The 15,926-nt window shown below is 37.0% G+C and overlaps 1 long non-coding RNA gene across 2 annotated transcripts in view; it reads right to left on the reverse strand.

The window, feature by feature from the left end:
• Positions 1–10,743: 10,743 nt before the first annotated feature.
• LOC138926862 (uncharacterized) overlaps positions 10,744–15,926 on the reverse strand; it is a 118,251-nt gene continuing 113,068 nt past the window's right edge. For both annotated transcript variants that reach the window (XR_011443542.1, XR_011443543.1), the window contains exons 2-3: positions 11,813–11,984; positions 10,744–11,113 (exon numbers count right to left, since the gene is read on the reverse strand). This is a non-coding gene — a long non-coding RNA (uncharacterized lncRNA). The remainder of the gene's footprint in view (positions 11,114–11,812; positions 11,985–15,926) is intronic.

Consider the following 15,926-nt stretch of genomic DNA (forward strand, 5'->3'; position numbering starts at 1 on the left):
GCAGGATTGAGGAGAATAGGGAAAACACGGAAATTTTTTATTGTAATTCCCCTTTGCCTATGCTGGGACAAACGAAGCATATGGCGTTAGCAACGGAACCTTATGGCTTGAGCAGTCACACACAACTCCGTATGCATGAGCATTTGCAAATGAGCAGCGAGAGCAATGGGATAAGCAACACTGTTATATATATATAACAGTTTGCCTATATATTTTGGAAATTGCTCTATAAACTTCGCAATATCCTCAATCCTGATGATTTTTTGCATTGGTATGGGAATTTGCTCTCCCGTATGCAGAGCTTCGGCACCGCTGACCGCTGATACAAATAAAAAATATTATTTTGACGACGAAACATTTGGATACCAATACTAAAGTAATTCAATTGCCGCCGTCTTAAGCTTTAAGGCTTATAACAATACATATTTAATATTTTTAATATCCATATATTTTTTAGAAGGCCAGTAGGAATCTCATGAATTGAATCATGCGCGTCACTAATAATATGACGAGGCATTGGGCTATTATTACGAAAGTAATTCACTTTCGCCGTTATAAGGTTTAAGACTTATAACTGTGTTGCTTATCCCATTGCTCTCGCTGCTCATTTGTTTTTGTAAATGCTCATGCATACGGAGTTGTGTGCGACTGCTCAAGCCATAAGGTTCCGTTGCTCACGCCATAAGCATCGTTGGTCCTAGCATAGGCAAAGGACAATTACAATAACAGTTTTCCGTGTTTTCCCTATTCTCCTCAATCGTGTTGGAGTGCCAAAAACTTTTCACTGCAAAAAATTCATTCTTGTTTTTGTTTCTGCCAAAATGGTCGACCTGAAGCGATGACTTTGATCTTCGCAGAACATTTTTTTTAGTAAAAAGCTCTGCATTATTTGTCATGGTATAACGACAAATAAGTTCGAAGTCGTTCGAAGTCGTGTTTGGTCATTGAGAGTTTTCAATGCCGGGAAATGAAAGACGAATTTAATTACAGTACGTTATATTTTATTTATGCTGCAGGCAGATGAAACTGGGATCAACCATTGTGATTATCCAGTTTATGGTGCTAAGCAGTAACTAATAATATGGACAGAGAGTGCGGCTCGACTAGACATACGCGAAGCTAAAGCTCTCGATAGTGGAGAGGGAGGCCCGACATAGTGATTGCGAAGCTAAAGCTCTCTTAAAATAGGCCCGTTGAAGTCGAGCGGCCGAGAAAGAGTCGGCTTGCGACCAACTAAGGCGATTTATCCATACTTTAGCTTAATAAATAAACTATAACTAATTATTACACTAAACATACATAAACATTATTTAAACATAAACATTAAACGCCGTGCTGCTGCTTGACCCGACAAATAAGCTGTTGATAAAAATGTAGGTCCTTTTTATAATTGCTGTAATAAAATTTATTGTTTATTATACTGATATTTTTAAACCCCTTGGGTATGTAACTATAATTTTATTTTTCAGTGCACCCACATGGATGTGAAAAAAATTCTCGCACCAATGTATTGATGATTTTTTGCACATAATTTAACTGCCGCCGTCTTAAGGTATAAGACTTATAGCAATATATGTTCAATATTTTTAATATCCATATGTTTTTTTATAGGCAGAATGAGGGACGTCTTGGATCTCTCCGAACTTGTTTTACGTGGCGTGTTCCACACTGAAGGGATTACGACCACGGCACTCGAATAAAGGGTATATAGTGCATGGGCACGGATGGTACGCCTGCCAGTGCCGCAGACTAGAAGCTATAGCTATGTATATAGCGACCAGCCCAGTACCTTTCAAGTATGTGCTTGCCGGGCAGCAAACTCCCTCTGGGTAAAAGGCGAAGTGTATCACCTCTACTGATCTATGGATCACATCACCCGAGTTGTATAACGCAACTCCACGTCGAGTCCGAGGACTCTACCCGCGATATGGGTATCAACCACAGCCACCACGATACTCCCACAAGGGGGTCTACCACAATGGTAGTGTCTTGGACACACTATCCAAACCGTGTTACCGAAGTTTGTGGGCTCGTTGACCCACCCCTTTAGCTCCAACAAACTTGGATGGGGCGCCCTGCCTTGTTAGTACACTGTTTATTCGACGTTTTGTTAACTCCGGAATTGAATACAATTACTTACCCAGTTACGATAATGTTCTGCAAGCAAAAAAACACAGTTATCCAAATAACAGTAGTGTAAACGAATCCATCGCTGAAGTGGATCTACAAAGTTACTTGATCATACAGCATCACGTATACTAAATCTTCAGATGGATGTTAACAATCAACTTAAAGATGATTCTGTGATCACACTGACCTTAACACACTGACATAGGACATAGTGAATATAAGCAGAAGTTTTCTATTAATATGGTAATTTAGAGGATAATTCTTTATTTGTCACGTCTTATGTACTCTTACAACTTATAACTAAGTCTAAAAGCCCGATAATTATTTGGAAAAACCCTAGGCCGTCATCGACCCGCTTCTGTAGGCCAATAAGGTTTCAATTTAAAAAGGAGACTACCCAGTTGTCAATAGCAGAGGAGACTTAAAAAAAATCTGCATGGAGCACAGGCTTCAACTGGCAATGGTGGACGGTAAAGTTTTCAATGCTTTGAGTGAAACGTCTTCAACGATGTGTTATATATGCGAAGCGAAGCCGACAGAAATGAATGATATTGATAACTGTCTTAACAAAAAAGTTCATGAATGTCGGTATGAATTTGGCTTATCCCCTTTACATGCATACATAAAATTTTTCAATATTTCCTTCATATATCCTTCATAAAAAGATATACAGATACGGAAACGAAGGCTTCAAATTGAATGACGCAAGAAAACTTTCTAATTTTTTTTTTTTTTGTTATCATATTTGTGATTTAAAAGCATTGTAAGAAATATATTTTCATATTTTGTAAAATATATTATAGGTGGTATGGGCGTATGAACGTATAACAACGCCCATTTTGTTTAAAGAAGTTTTACATTCTAAATTATAGACACGTATAACTATTTTTGTCACTTACTCCCATACAAGTCCGCCCACTGTGGGAATAGGGAAAACACGGAAAATTGTTATTGTAGTTGCCCTTTGCCTATGCTGGGACCAACGAAGCTTATGGCGTGAGCAACGAAACCTTGGCGTGAGTAGTCACACACAACTACAAATACAAATGAGCAGCGAGAGCAATGGGATAAATAACACAGTTATAAGTCTTAAACCTTATAACGGCGGAAGTGAATTACTTTCGTAATAATAGCCCAATGCCTCGTCATATTATTAGTGACGCGCATGATTCAATTCATGAGATTTCTACTGGCCTTCTAAAAAATATATGGATATTAAAAACATTAAACATATATTGTTATAAGCCTTAAAGCTTAAGACGGCGGCAATTGAATTACTTTTGTATTGGTAGCCAAATGTTTCGTCATCTTATTAGTGACGTGAAAAATGAAAATAATAATTTTTATTTGTATTTTTATAAGTCAAGGGTGCCCAAGCTCTGCATACGGGAGTGTAAACTCCCGTACCAATGCAAAAATCATCAATACATTGGTGCGAGAATTTTTTTCCCATCCATGTGGGTGCACTGAAAAATAAAATTATACCAACATTCACAAGGTGTTTAAAAATATCAATATAATAAACAATACATTTTATTGCAGCAATTATAAAAAGACACTAAATTTTTTACAACAGCTTATTATTAAAGTACATAGATGGGACATCAGGACCCAAAATGTTTTGGCTTCCAAATTTCAATTTCAATTTCTCTTTTGTGTTTTCAATGCGCCGATGTGGTAGTAAGTAGAACAAATAGTATTTTTAATCGCTGCAGATCGAAACAGGGTTGGTAGCGTAATGCACAGAGTAGTTACTCTATGTATAATTTTTCTGTGTTCAAATCGTCGTAAGTACATTGAACTTTTTTTTCTTTTATAATTATTATTTTTTTTATTTTCTTTAATTGTAATATTTTTCTTTAATTTTACAATTGTTAAATTAATTAATTTTTCATTATATCCGGCTAATAAAATTTCAAAGGAGTTCGTCCGGCATTTTGTCATCCTACACGTCCGTCACTTATTTTTACAACAATTGTAATAGAATGCAATTAAAAAAAATAATAATAAATAATGGCTATATGATATGAAAATAATCATGACTTAAACGTGAAACAACCGCACACTAATGAAATCGAACCCAGAACCCTATGAATAAGGAGCGCGAGTTACAGTCTCGTAACCGAGGGAGTAGAGGAGATCTCGTATATGGCTATCGCTCTTTCAAATGCTGGAAAGAAGGCTTGCAAATAAACGACCGTTTTGCTTGGAGTACAGAATAAGAATGATCTTTTTATTATGAAGAAGTATGTAGGGGAATATGTATGAGTGCACGAGAATTGTGCGTGTCCGTCAGAGTTCTTTTTGGCGATTCTTTGTTCTCTCCCTGTGGCTGTGGAGAGGGCATGTTTACTAGGGCATGTTAACTCCTCCCCCCCCAGTCCGAAGAGAAGGCCACAGAGGGGGAATGGCCGGATCGGAGTCAGGTAGCCAGGCGACGTGTTGTTGGTGTGCGCCGCGAACTCCGACGATATTTGAATTTAACAATTTATATCAAAAATGGTTATCTTAATATTAAACATGTGTGTTGTGTTTAAGGTATAACTTAATTTATAATATGTTCATCTTATGCTAACGTCACATTTTGTTTACTTATTATATTTCTTATGTTGTATTTGTTCCTTATTAAATAAAAATTTAGCGATAAGGTTTAGTTTACTGATTAAGGGACTATCAGTTCAGTGTGTCTATATTATAGTTTAACTTATTACTATATGTTGAAATGGATAAATGTATCATCTAAGTTTCCCGGGGTAGATTTGAGTATGGCGCAGCCCATAATAAGACCGCTTTTACTTCTAGTGTGCGGAAAGAATGTATCTATTTCGGTATCTACCTGTTTGATTTGTTTCGTAGGACTTCTAATGATACTTTAAGAGCTGGGTGGTTATTAAAAGGATTCTGGACTACGGGTCGAAGTACGTTGAGAATTGTGTCGGTGTTAGTATTGTTGCTTAAGCTGGTGCTCCGGGTTTTATAAATTTCTTAACTATTTTTCTAATTTTTTGTTTGTGTAACTTTTGACCTTTAGTTGTTAGGAAGGTGACGCCTTTGTCCCTACCTACTTTGTGTAATGAAAATCTCTGAGTTATCTTGTTTCTACGGTTTTCTTTTCTAAATACCGTATCATTGGGTTCAACTTGGACTGGTGTCTCTCTGTCCTCGTTTAATTTAGCCAATCTTTTTTCTGTGGTCGAGTTTAAATGTTCCTGTACTTTTGGGTATATTTCTTTCCTAAATTCGTTTAATTTCTTAAGATAGTCGTGGTGATTGTTGAATGTTATTGTTTTGTTGAATATGTGAGTTCTTCCGTGAAAGAGCTCGAAAGGGGTATAAGAAGTGCTGGAGTGTATTGCATTGTTATATGTTGCAACAGCTTCTGCGAGTATCTGGTCATGCCCGCATTCTAGGCGTGCTTCCTTTCTTTTGTTTATTCTGTATAGATTATTCTGTATAGTTCAGTTAAGGTGGAATGCAGTCTTTCGACCGAAGCGTTGCCCGTTGATTGTTGAAATGAAGTTTTATGAGCTGTTATTTGGAATTGTGTTAAGAGGTCATTGAATAGACTGCCTGAAAATTCCGCGCCCTGGTCGAAAATTATTTTCTTTGGTGCGCCGTAGTGACTTATAAATTGTAATAGGGCATCGGCGACTTTTATTGAATTCCTATTGCTAAGGGGGTAGGCTTGCGCTAGCTTGGTGAATTTGTCTATAATGCTGAGGTTACAAGCATTGTTAATGAAATATATGTCTATATGCACGACCGCCAATGGTCCCTCTGGGGCGGCTGGAGTTTGCAACAGTGGTCTATGGGGGTGTCTGTCGTACTTGAGGGTTAGGCAGGTATCGCAATTTTTTATAATTTTTGTGATAATGTCTTTTAAATGCGGAAAATAAATGTCCCTTTTTAAATGGTTATATGTTTCATCTATCCCCCTATGATTGGTGTTAAAGTGGTACTCTCGGATTTTGTTTTCCTGGTCATGGGGATCAGTAATTTCGGTTAGCTGTATTTTGCAGCGGGAAAGTTTGTATAAGTCGTTTTCGAAGAAATAGTTATTATAGGATTCTTCTATTATTTTGAAAATATCGTCTGGTGCAAATATTGCGAATGTTTTATTCGGTTTCAGGATTGTTTGTAGGGCGTTTGTAACGGAATCGAAAGTATGCACGGGTTCTGTGATTATGTGTCTTATTTTTTGGGCAAACGGTGTTTCTATTTGTCTTGCAGTTGTTGGTCAAGTACGGAATACTATTTGACTATTAAAGTGATTTAGTGGTTGTGAAGCGATTGGTATAATTTGTGGGTTCATTTATGTTCAAGTTTGGCTCAATTCTGCTAAGTGCAGCGGCGACTACGTTTTGCGACCCTTTTTTGTATTCAATTTTGTAGTCGTAAGGGGCCAGGATAGTTTTCCATCGAAGTAGTTTTGTATTCTGGCCTTTCAAATTGTCTAACCAGATTAATGGCTTATGGTCTGTGACTATTTTGAATCTACGCCCGAAGAGGTATGGTCTGAAATGACCTACAGACCAAATGATAGCTAGCATTTCTTTCTCTATCGTAGAATAGCGGACTTCCGTATCCGATAGTGTCCTGCTAGCGAAGGATATGGGTTTGTCATTAGTTTCCGGGCCTTGTGACAACACAGAGCCTATCGCATAGTTACTTGCGTCTGTGGTCAACGTGAACGGCTTATTAAAATCAGGGTATATGAGTATGGGATCATTACAAAGGAGATCTTTCGACGTTTCGAATGCCTGTTTAAATTCCTCATCTATTATTATAGATTTCCCTCCTTTTAATTGTCTCGTCATGGGTTTAGTTATTCTTGCGAAGTCCTTAATGAATTTCCTGTAATACCCTAATAGTCCCAAAAATGACTTTATTTCCCTAGCTGTCTTTGGGCAGGGGAAGTCCTTGATGGCTTGTATCTTAAGTGGGTTTGGCTTGACTCCTTCCTGGGTGACGATGTGTCCCAGGAAGCTGATTTCCTTCCTTAAAAAGTAACACTTGCTCGGCTAGATTTTTCGATTCGCGTTTTGGAGCTTTATGAATACAGATTTAATATCTGCTATATGTTTTTGGAGTGAGGGTGAGAATACTATTATATCGTCGAGATATACGAGACAGACGTTACCAACTAGGTCACCTAAGACGTTTTCCATAACGCGTTGGAACGTGGCAGGGGCGTTCTTGAGACCGAAGGGCATCTTTGTGAACTCATAATGCCCATTTTCGACGGTGAATGCCGTCTTGTTGGCGTCGCGTGGGTTCATTTGTATTTGGTGAAAACCACTTGCTAAGTTTTCGCCTGTGATGTCCCCTTTCATAGGTACGACCCAGACGGGTGCACTCCATGGGGAATAGCTGCTTTTTATGATGTTCTGTTCGAGCATTTTTGAAATTTGCTTTCGAACTTCGTCTTTATGAATAAATGGGTAACGGTAGGATTTTGTGTGAATCGGTATATTATCTGTTGTTGGTATTGAGTGTTTGACTACGTTAGAGAACGTTAGTTGATTGTTTTCACCGTGAAAAAGTCTTTTGAATGATTTGCATAGTTTGAGAAAATTTTTTTTTTCCTCGCTATTGAGGTGTTCCGTCTGAATGTTTAATTGTTGATTATCTGGTAATTCTGTATTAGTTGCCGCGGACATGCAGTTTAAGTATTGGTGGGTTCGTGGAGGGAACTCTTCTGCCTGTAACGGTTCTTCCAGATAAAGTGTTTGGATCTGGTCTGAGTTATTACAGACTTCGAAATAGGCGGATCCTGCGATTGCGGTGTATAAGCCACCTGTTATGACTATTTGATTATCAAAATTAGTGGTTTCATATTTAAAGTCTCCCTGCATGAAGTTTACTGGGAGCGGTAGTCGCAATTTGGTATTTTGTGGTATGGTATGTAATGTATCTACAGGGTTTGCTCTTGTGAGTATTGGAATGGCGGTTTCTGATGTTTCTAATATGGAGTCGGCAAAGTTTATTTTTGCATTTAGGCCGGATAGGAAATCCATGCCTAGAAGACCATTGAAGTGAGGGTGGAAATTAAATAGTAAGAACTTAAAATTGGGTATTTTTTTGAACTGTTTGAAATTTATTCCATCTGTATATTCCCGAATTTTGAATGTACTGAGTACAGTGTGGAAATTTATATCGGAGGTAAGTTTTTTGATGCGGTCTTCGTTAATAAGTGCTGGGTTTATGAATGAGTAGGTAGATCCAGTATCTATTAGAAATTTGAGAGGTTTTGACACCATGAAGTTTGATGATAGGAAAACGAATGGCAAGGAAGATCCGTGACTCTTCTTGCTTATGTAACCGACTGGTTTCCCGAGGCTTCTAGTAGAAAATTTTCATCATCGTTGATGTTACATAGGGGAGCGCTTGGATTATGGTTGTTCTTGCCTTGGTGGTTTAGGGTCTGCTCTGGTTTGATGTTATTGTGGAAGGAGTTCCTACCCAAAGTTTGTCGCTGTGTAAAGCGACTATTATTGTCGTTGTTGGTGTTATCATGTCGTGGTACATGGCGGCCGTTGTTCCCATTATTATAATTCTGTTGTCCTAATATGTAGCGTCTATTGGAGTTATTATAGGTTGATTGTCCTTTCGCGTATGGGTGATTCGTGTATGTCGAGCTGTCGCGTCGTCGATTTTCTTGGTGTTTATTCAGGTTTCTAGAGAAGTTTAATTCGACCTGGGCGTACTCGTACGCTTTCTCGATTGTCTCTGGTCTTTGATTCCTAATGGCTGACCTAAGTGGGTCCTTTAATCCAACTAAGAAAGTATTTAGGCAGAATCTGGCATACTATTCCCGTTTGACTGTGAGTGAGTGTTCACTAGGGTCTGCTTCTCTGGCCAGGGACATTAATTCGCTTCTTATTTTGGTGGCTGTGTAATATAGTTTTCCCATACTGAGTCCGTCCGGAAGATTATGTAGCTGTCTAACAAGCATTTCTTCTGTTTTTTTGCTAGAGTATAGTCGCTTGAGATTTGCTTTGATATCATCCCAACTGATGAGTACATCGCAGACACTCAGGGCCTCGTCCGCCCTGCCTTTAATCTTGTCACGGATAGTTCCCAGTAAGTACTGTCCGCAAGTTGCTTGGTCTACGGATCCGGCTAACAAAAGTAGTTGATCTACTCTACTTATGAATCTAACAAGGTTTTCTGGTGGGCCTTCGTAGGTGGGTAGTTGATGAACAAGGGCAAGTAGTTGTTGTAGATTTAGGCTTGTGTTTGAGGGAGTTGATGAATTGCCAAGGATGGGACTTAGTAGCCCTGATGCGTTACCGGAATCCATAGCGTTGGTAGGAATATTGTTTTGGGATTGAACTAGCTGGTCTTTCTCTTTTGTTTCTATCGCTTTCCTTTTCTCAGATAGACTGGCCTCGCTCTTTAGATCTAATCTGCCCGTAACTGTGTTACTAGTGGTGACTGTTTTACATGGATTGAGAAAAAAAAACTGGCTATATTGAAGTATGGTAATGCTACGTATGTAATGTGTATAGAATAGTAATAATATGTAAAGTAGTAACTATATATATGTAAATTAATTATATGTGTATGTATTTTTGAAGTATAGTATAAATTAGGATAAATTTGCCACACGGCTTTGTTTGTGTATTAATGTGGTTAAATAGTGTACTATAATATGTGATACTATGTACATGTATTCTTTACAAAGCAAAAGGAAACCTGTAGTTTTCCTGCTTCCCTGTGTTTAGTGTAAGTTGTATGCCATTCGTGTAGTGCTGCTGTGTTTCCTTCCACCTTGTTGTTGTATGCGATTTAGTAAATATACAAATAAATATATATTATTTTTCTTTTTATTTTTTTTTATAAGAGGTTAGTGAACACGTGACAACAATAAAAGTTATGCTGTTCATGGAATGCTTGTTGTTTTCTCTTCTTTTTCTAATTATTATTATTATTATTTTTTTTTTTTTTTTTTTTTTTATTTGACATATAATATAGAATCAGAATGTATAGCATTTTCTTCAATTAATTTTATTATTCTTAAATGTGTAGTGCAAAAAGGGAATTCAACAATGTACAAGCAAACACGGCATCAAGTGTCACTCCGCCACACCGGCGCGTAATCGGCTCATGGCGGCAGCCACTGCACAACGACGCAACAAGAGTTTCACAAGCGGCGTAACACAAATACATACATGTTTGCCTGATATTTGCCGAAGGAAACAGTATAATATTTGTGCAGGTTTAATTTATTCTACCATTTTTGTTTTTTTCTTTTGTTTTAGTATTCTTGTTTTGTTTTTCATAATAATACATTTGCATTCATGTAAATTGACAAATGGAAACGATCCAAAACCACAACAACCAATCGCAATTCAGCTATAGGCTGATGCAATAGTAGCATAGTGATGAAATTACTATTTTGATGAAATACCCAAGATGCATATGGGTATATGGCTCTCTCGCATGTGCACACAAAGTGCTCTCCGACACACACACGATCGCCACACACAGCAAATTAAGATGTCGAATTTTTTTGATCTATTTATCATTCATTTTTTTTTATTTATATTTTTTTTTTGTTTCTGTTGAGCTGCTGCTGTGTATTGATGATACCGGTGCCTTCATAAGAGAGCTTCTTATGTTATCTCGTTGGTTGGCGCCCAATCTTGTCCATCTTGTCTTGCCGGAATGGGGACCTTTCGCATCATCTTCCTTTCAAAGCCATATCTAAGAATGATTTCCAGGAGGCCGCACGCCGCGTCGGCTTTTTTCCACAAGCACTCACAACTGCACTTAAAATAGATATATTTTAAGAATATATTGTACGACCAGATTGGGCGAAGCAACCTTTAACATTTTTTAACCAAACCGCATTGTAAGTTACCACTGCACTATTTTTGTCCATTTTTTTGAAGTTAAAATTATGGGATTTTGTTTGGATTGCGATGAAACTCTGACCACCAAATTTGCGAATTCCGAAGTTAAGCTCAGTTTGTCGTAGCTGTTAAAAAATGAAGTCAAAAATAAAGAATCATTTTTAATATATGATATTAAAAACTGCAAAAAAACTATAATCTGAAAAATCTTTTCGCAAGAACAGTAATCAGTGGGGCTCGTACTACGTGTTGTGTGTAATGAAATGTTACAAGATGTTATGGTGTTTTTTAGTAATGTGGTACAGAGAATTTACTTAGCAGTGACAATTTGCATTGAAATTTTGTTTTTAAGTGTAGAAAGTACATAAGTCCAACCAGATAGCCCAGGACCCAGAGCCGAGATAAATAAAATATTCGAATTTTACCATGATCCTATCCCCCCTTATAAATAAAAAAAAAGTTAAGTATTAAGAAAAATTGTTAAGCTAATGACTTAAGATTTTGACCAAAAATTCTATTTCATATTTCATATTTTCAGAATGTCGTAAGATTTTATTCAGATTGTTTAAGAAACATAAAAGTTATTCAATAAAGATTGTATGTGGGCGATAATAGAGGCAAGTGAAGCAAATGATTTTCTGTGCTGTAAACCTCGAGGCCGCCTCGAGCTCACACAGTATAAACATTAAGGTAGAACCAGGTGAAACCTTTCTTGTTTCTCTATTGGAAGCTTAGATTTCACATTTATCTTTTAAAGGGCCGACCAAATACGCTCCTATCAATTTCTTCAATAGACGTACACAGAAACTTAATAAAAGACCTACCGTACTTGATCCGGTTTCCGGTACTCCACGGTTTTCTTGACCACCTGTCATCGATCATCCAGTCCGTAGTGTGAAGTGCCGTATTACACATTTTTAGCATAGCCAGGATTTTGCTAGGCTATTGGCTTCTCTGAGCAGCCAGACCCAGACCCCTCGTACTATGCGGTTGCGCCTTGAATTGAGATGATTTAAAGGGAATGTTAATAAAAAAACAAAACAACTTCCATAGAATAATACATCATAAACGTTGGAGATTTGAGCTTTGTAGATGCTATTTATTTATTTTACATAGAACATATAATGTTTATTTAAAAAAATGGTAGATTTCTTCTCTTAAGTATACCGTAGAAACTGTGGGTGATGGAACCTTTGCTTGTTCTGCACTTGGGCTCGTGGGAGCCCAAAGGTTATGAAGCAAACAATATTATTTGTTAAGTAAAAAGATTAGATATTGTTGGCCTGTACATCTTTTTGGTACTTTGTACAATAGATCGACAGATTTTAAAAATTGTATAAAGTCTTCGTTACCAAAGACGGATAATGGCTAAATGTCCTTTTGATAAACCATCCTTTTTGATAAAACCTGGTCTATTTAAAATCGAAACGGTCAAAAAAAAGGACGGTCGTATTTTTTTGTGTGCACTGCATTTCTATTTAACTTTGTCTTATATTTCTTTTAAAATATCTTTTTACCTATTTTAATTCCCCTCTAGTTCCCCTTTATCGCACCGCGCGTGCAGTGTTATACTTATCTGATTCTTTCCTATTATATTCTTCCTATTATACTATCTATTATCTTTCCTATTATAATTATTTAGCCGCTCATACTTTTGGCTACCCAACGGGTTGGAACTAAAAATAGTTCAGCTTTCGAATATCTCAGATTTAACGACACCCCTGACATTTTTGAGATTGAAATCTCGGCTTACATCAAAGCCAAAAAAAAAGCCGATAAAAAGGTGGAAAAGTACCATAGGCACTAATTCGATTCCAGCTGCACAACGAGTTATTAGCTAAATTAGCTCTATAAGTTAATGAGGAAGAAGAAGATAGCTCTAGGTTATCTAGTTATCTTGCGTAGAATGAAGAATCACTTAAAAAATTTAAAATAGATGTTTTTAAGTTTAAAGGAGAAGAAAGTGAGATGATACGGTTTAGACTTTGTAGCTTGAATATAAGACCCTAGAAGGGTCTTGTTGTGACAAGGTTGAACTAAAATGGCTATGGAATAGAAGACTAAAGTTTCTTCTATTAGGAACGTTAAAATGTAAGCGTGTTAGCAAATACTGTCATACTACATCACCATAGTAAAACCATACATCACCATAGATTTTTAAAGTGGGGTAAGTTATTAGTAAGAGTATGCTTTGATACAAAGAAAAATAAAGATTTGCACCCAGATGATCCTTATAGCAAATGTTAAGAAATTCTTTTGTTGAGATATGATTGGCAAATTTAAGGTTTAAGTCTAATAGGACACCAAGACATAGAAAATATGAGCCCATAGAATATATTGAAGACAAAGCCTAACATAGTCTGCGTACATAAGTACTAGCGATTCGTTCAATTCATTAATAAAAAGAGTAATCAGTAACGGGCCAAAATGATTTTCTTGAGGGACTCCAGGTGTAGCACGGACTAAGCGGGAATTTAAATTTTTAAATAAGACTCTTTGTGTTCTTCCATTTAAGTAACTGGAGGTTAGGAGGTCTGTAGGAAATCTAGTGTAGATTTACATTTAGATTTCTAAACTAATCTAATCTAGTCTGCTACACAAGAGTAGTGAATGATTGGCTGGATTAAATACTTTACTTAAGTCTGTGTAAATAGCATTCGTTTCAAATCTATTTCCGAAACCATCTTTGACAAAGGAATTTATCTTTTACTAAATTAGTGGTGGTGGTACGAAGCCTAATGAAGCCATACTGACATGAAGAAATGATCGAATATCAATAAAGTTACAAATGAGAAATAATTAATTTTTCAGGAGCATTCTTCTGTAATTCCTATAACATTCAGCGTTATGCACGGTAAAATTTGACGGAGCTAGTAGAAAAAACGGATACTACTCCCGTTTTATTTATATTTTTTAAGGTGACTTACACCTTGTAAACCAAGGAGGATTTATTGAGGCGTACGGATATTTCCACGGCTCAAATGAGACAAAAAAAATATATTTGAAGTATGGTAACATTTTCCTAAGGTGACATTTATATCGGTGTATGTCAGAATATCGGACTTATTAAATGATTTCACAATTTAGTATGTAAAAATCAGCCTTACGGAAACAGCGAATTTTATTTTCCGCGGAAGGAAATATATGATCGATACCAGAAATGGCTTCAATTGAAACCTCAAGCGTGAAGTGATATTGATTCTCTGGGGTTGATCAGTATCAAATACAAAATTTAAATATAATAGCCGACCTAACAAATTTCTAACATAATTAATTTGAGCTAGGGACATGCAGTGGCGGATACAAGGGGGGGCGATAGAGGCGATCGCTCACTTAAATGCGTCCGACTCCTCAGAAAACGCGTGAACGGAGTGAACTGGCATTAACTGCGGAAACTCCCCACTTCTTCCCTTGTTAATCCCTCCTCCTATCTCTTCGCTTTCGTGATTGGCAAGGAACAAGCAGGGCAAACACTGGGGGAAAAAAGAAGGGCGTTCAAGGTGACGTATACACGTTGCTAAGTTCAAGTTGCTTTAATGCGCATATTGCAAATGGCTAATTATCTAAAATTTACCATCTGCAATTAAAATGATAATAATGTATCGTTTAACGATTTATCAATGTTTCAAATACATAATTCGACAATAATTGAACTTGTACGCATAACAAATTGACTTTCAGCAGACAAATTAGTTGAAATTAACTCTGAGAATCGAGTCGTTTCATCGTTGGTTTCCAAGTTGAATTGACCAGAGATGACAGCTAAAACAAATTTCTACTTCGAAAAGAAGATGTCGTGACTGGCACCAGGGTTTGCATTTACTACTCCGTAGCAGCGAGATGCACAGAAATATTGCTCTGCTATTGCTACCGCTGTCACTTTTTCCGAGAGCGGAAGCGAAGCCGTAGCAGAAAAATGAAAATTGTCTGCTCTACTCTGCTCCGAGCTACGAAAAGTTCCAAGCTATAGCTATAACAATAGCAGAAAAAAATATTTTGTGCTCCTCGTAGCCGTAGCCGTAGCCAAAAATCTAGAGCGATAGCAAGCAGAACAAAAAATATTTTTGTATGTGCTACCGCTCTATCGTAGTTTTGGTTTCTGTTTTTTTCTCACCTGATTTTTATGCACCGTCACTGTCCACTGACCACTTTCTTTACCTCCATTCTTCCATACCCACTTTCTTTACCCTTGTAAGAATGATCACTGTCCACTGACCACTTTCTTTACCTCCTTTCTTCCTTACCCACTTTCTTTACCCTTGTAAGAATGATTTTTAGGTAATAATAAATATTAATAAGTAATAATATTTAATATTTACTTCATTCCGAAACAACAAATAAATATTAATAACTCCCAAACAAAATTAAAAAATTATGCTATTCATGCTATTATGCTATTATCCTATAGTAAATAGTATTATTTATTATGCTATTATGCTATAGTAAATAATTAATCGTCGTCTTCAAATACACTCAAGTTGTCGATAGCATTATCTAAGTGTGTTGAGTTTACGTGAAATCGTTTAAGCCAAAAATTATGATCGCCCTCCCCCAGGCAGGTACCTGTATCCGCCACTGGGGACATGTCAACCATGCCGCGGTGAATTCGTGGCGCGTTAAAATGATAAAGATGGTGAATTATCTGGAACGTAATATTAGGGGAGAACTATCGATAGTGGCCGCTATCGATATTCGATGATAGTAAATTTTGAACCATCGAGACATTCATCGACTTTTGTTTTTGAGTTATAGGACAAAAAATATTTGTTTATTTCATCCAAAAGAATTGGTTTAGAATTTCTCCTTGAGCCGAGCTCGCATCTCTGAAACGGTTTGACCCGCCTGTTGAATGTTCTTTCAACAGTATAGGGAATGCAACGATATTTGCTAAAGAGGCTTTATATCAGGGGTGCCTAAGCTCACCATACGGCAGAGCAA

Source organism: Drosophila bipectinata, chromosome 4 (assembly GCF_030179905.1).
Source record: "Drosophila bipectinata strain 14024-0381.07 chromosome 4, DbipHiC1v2, whole genome shotgun sequence".
NCBI lineage: Eukaryota > Metazoa > Arthropoda > Insecta > Diptera > Drosophilidae > Drosophila > Drosophila bipectinata.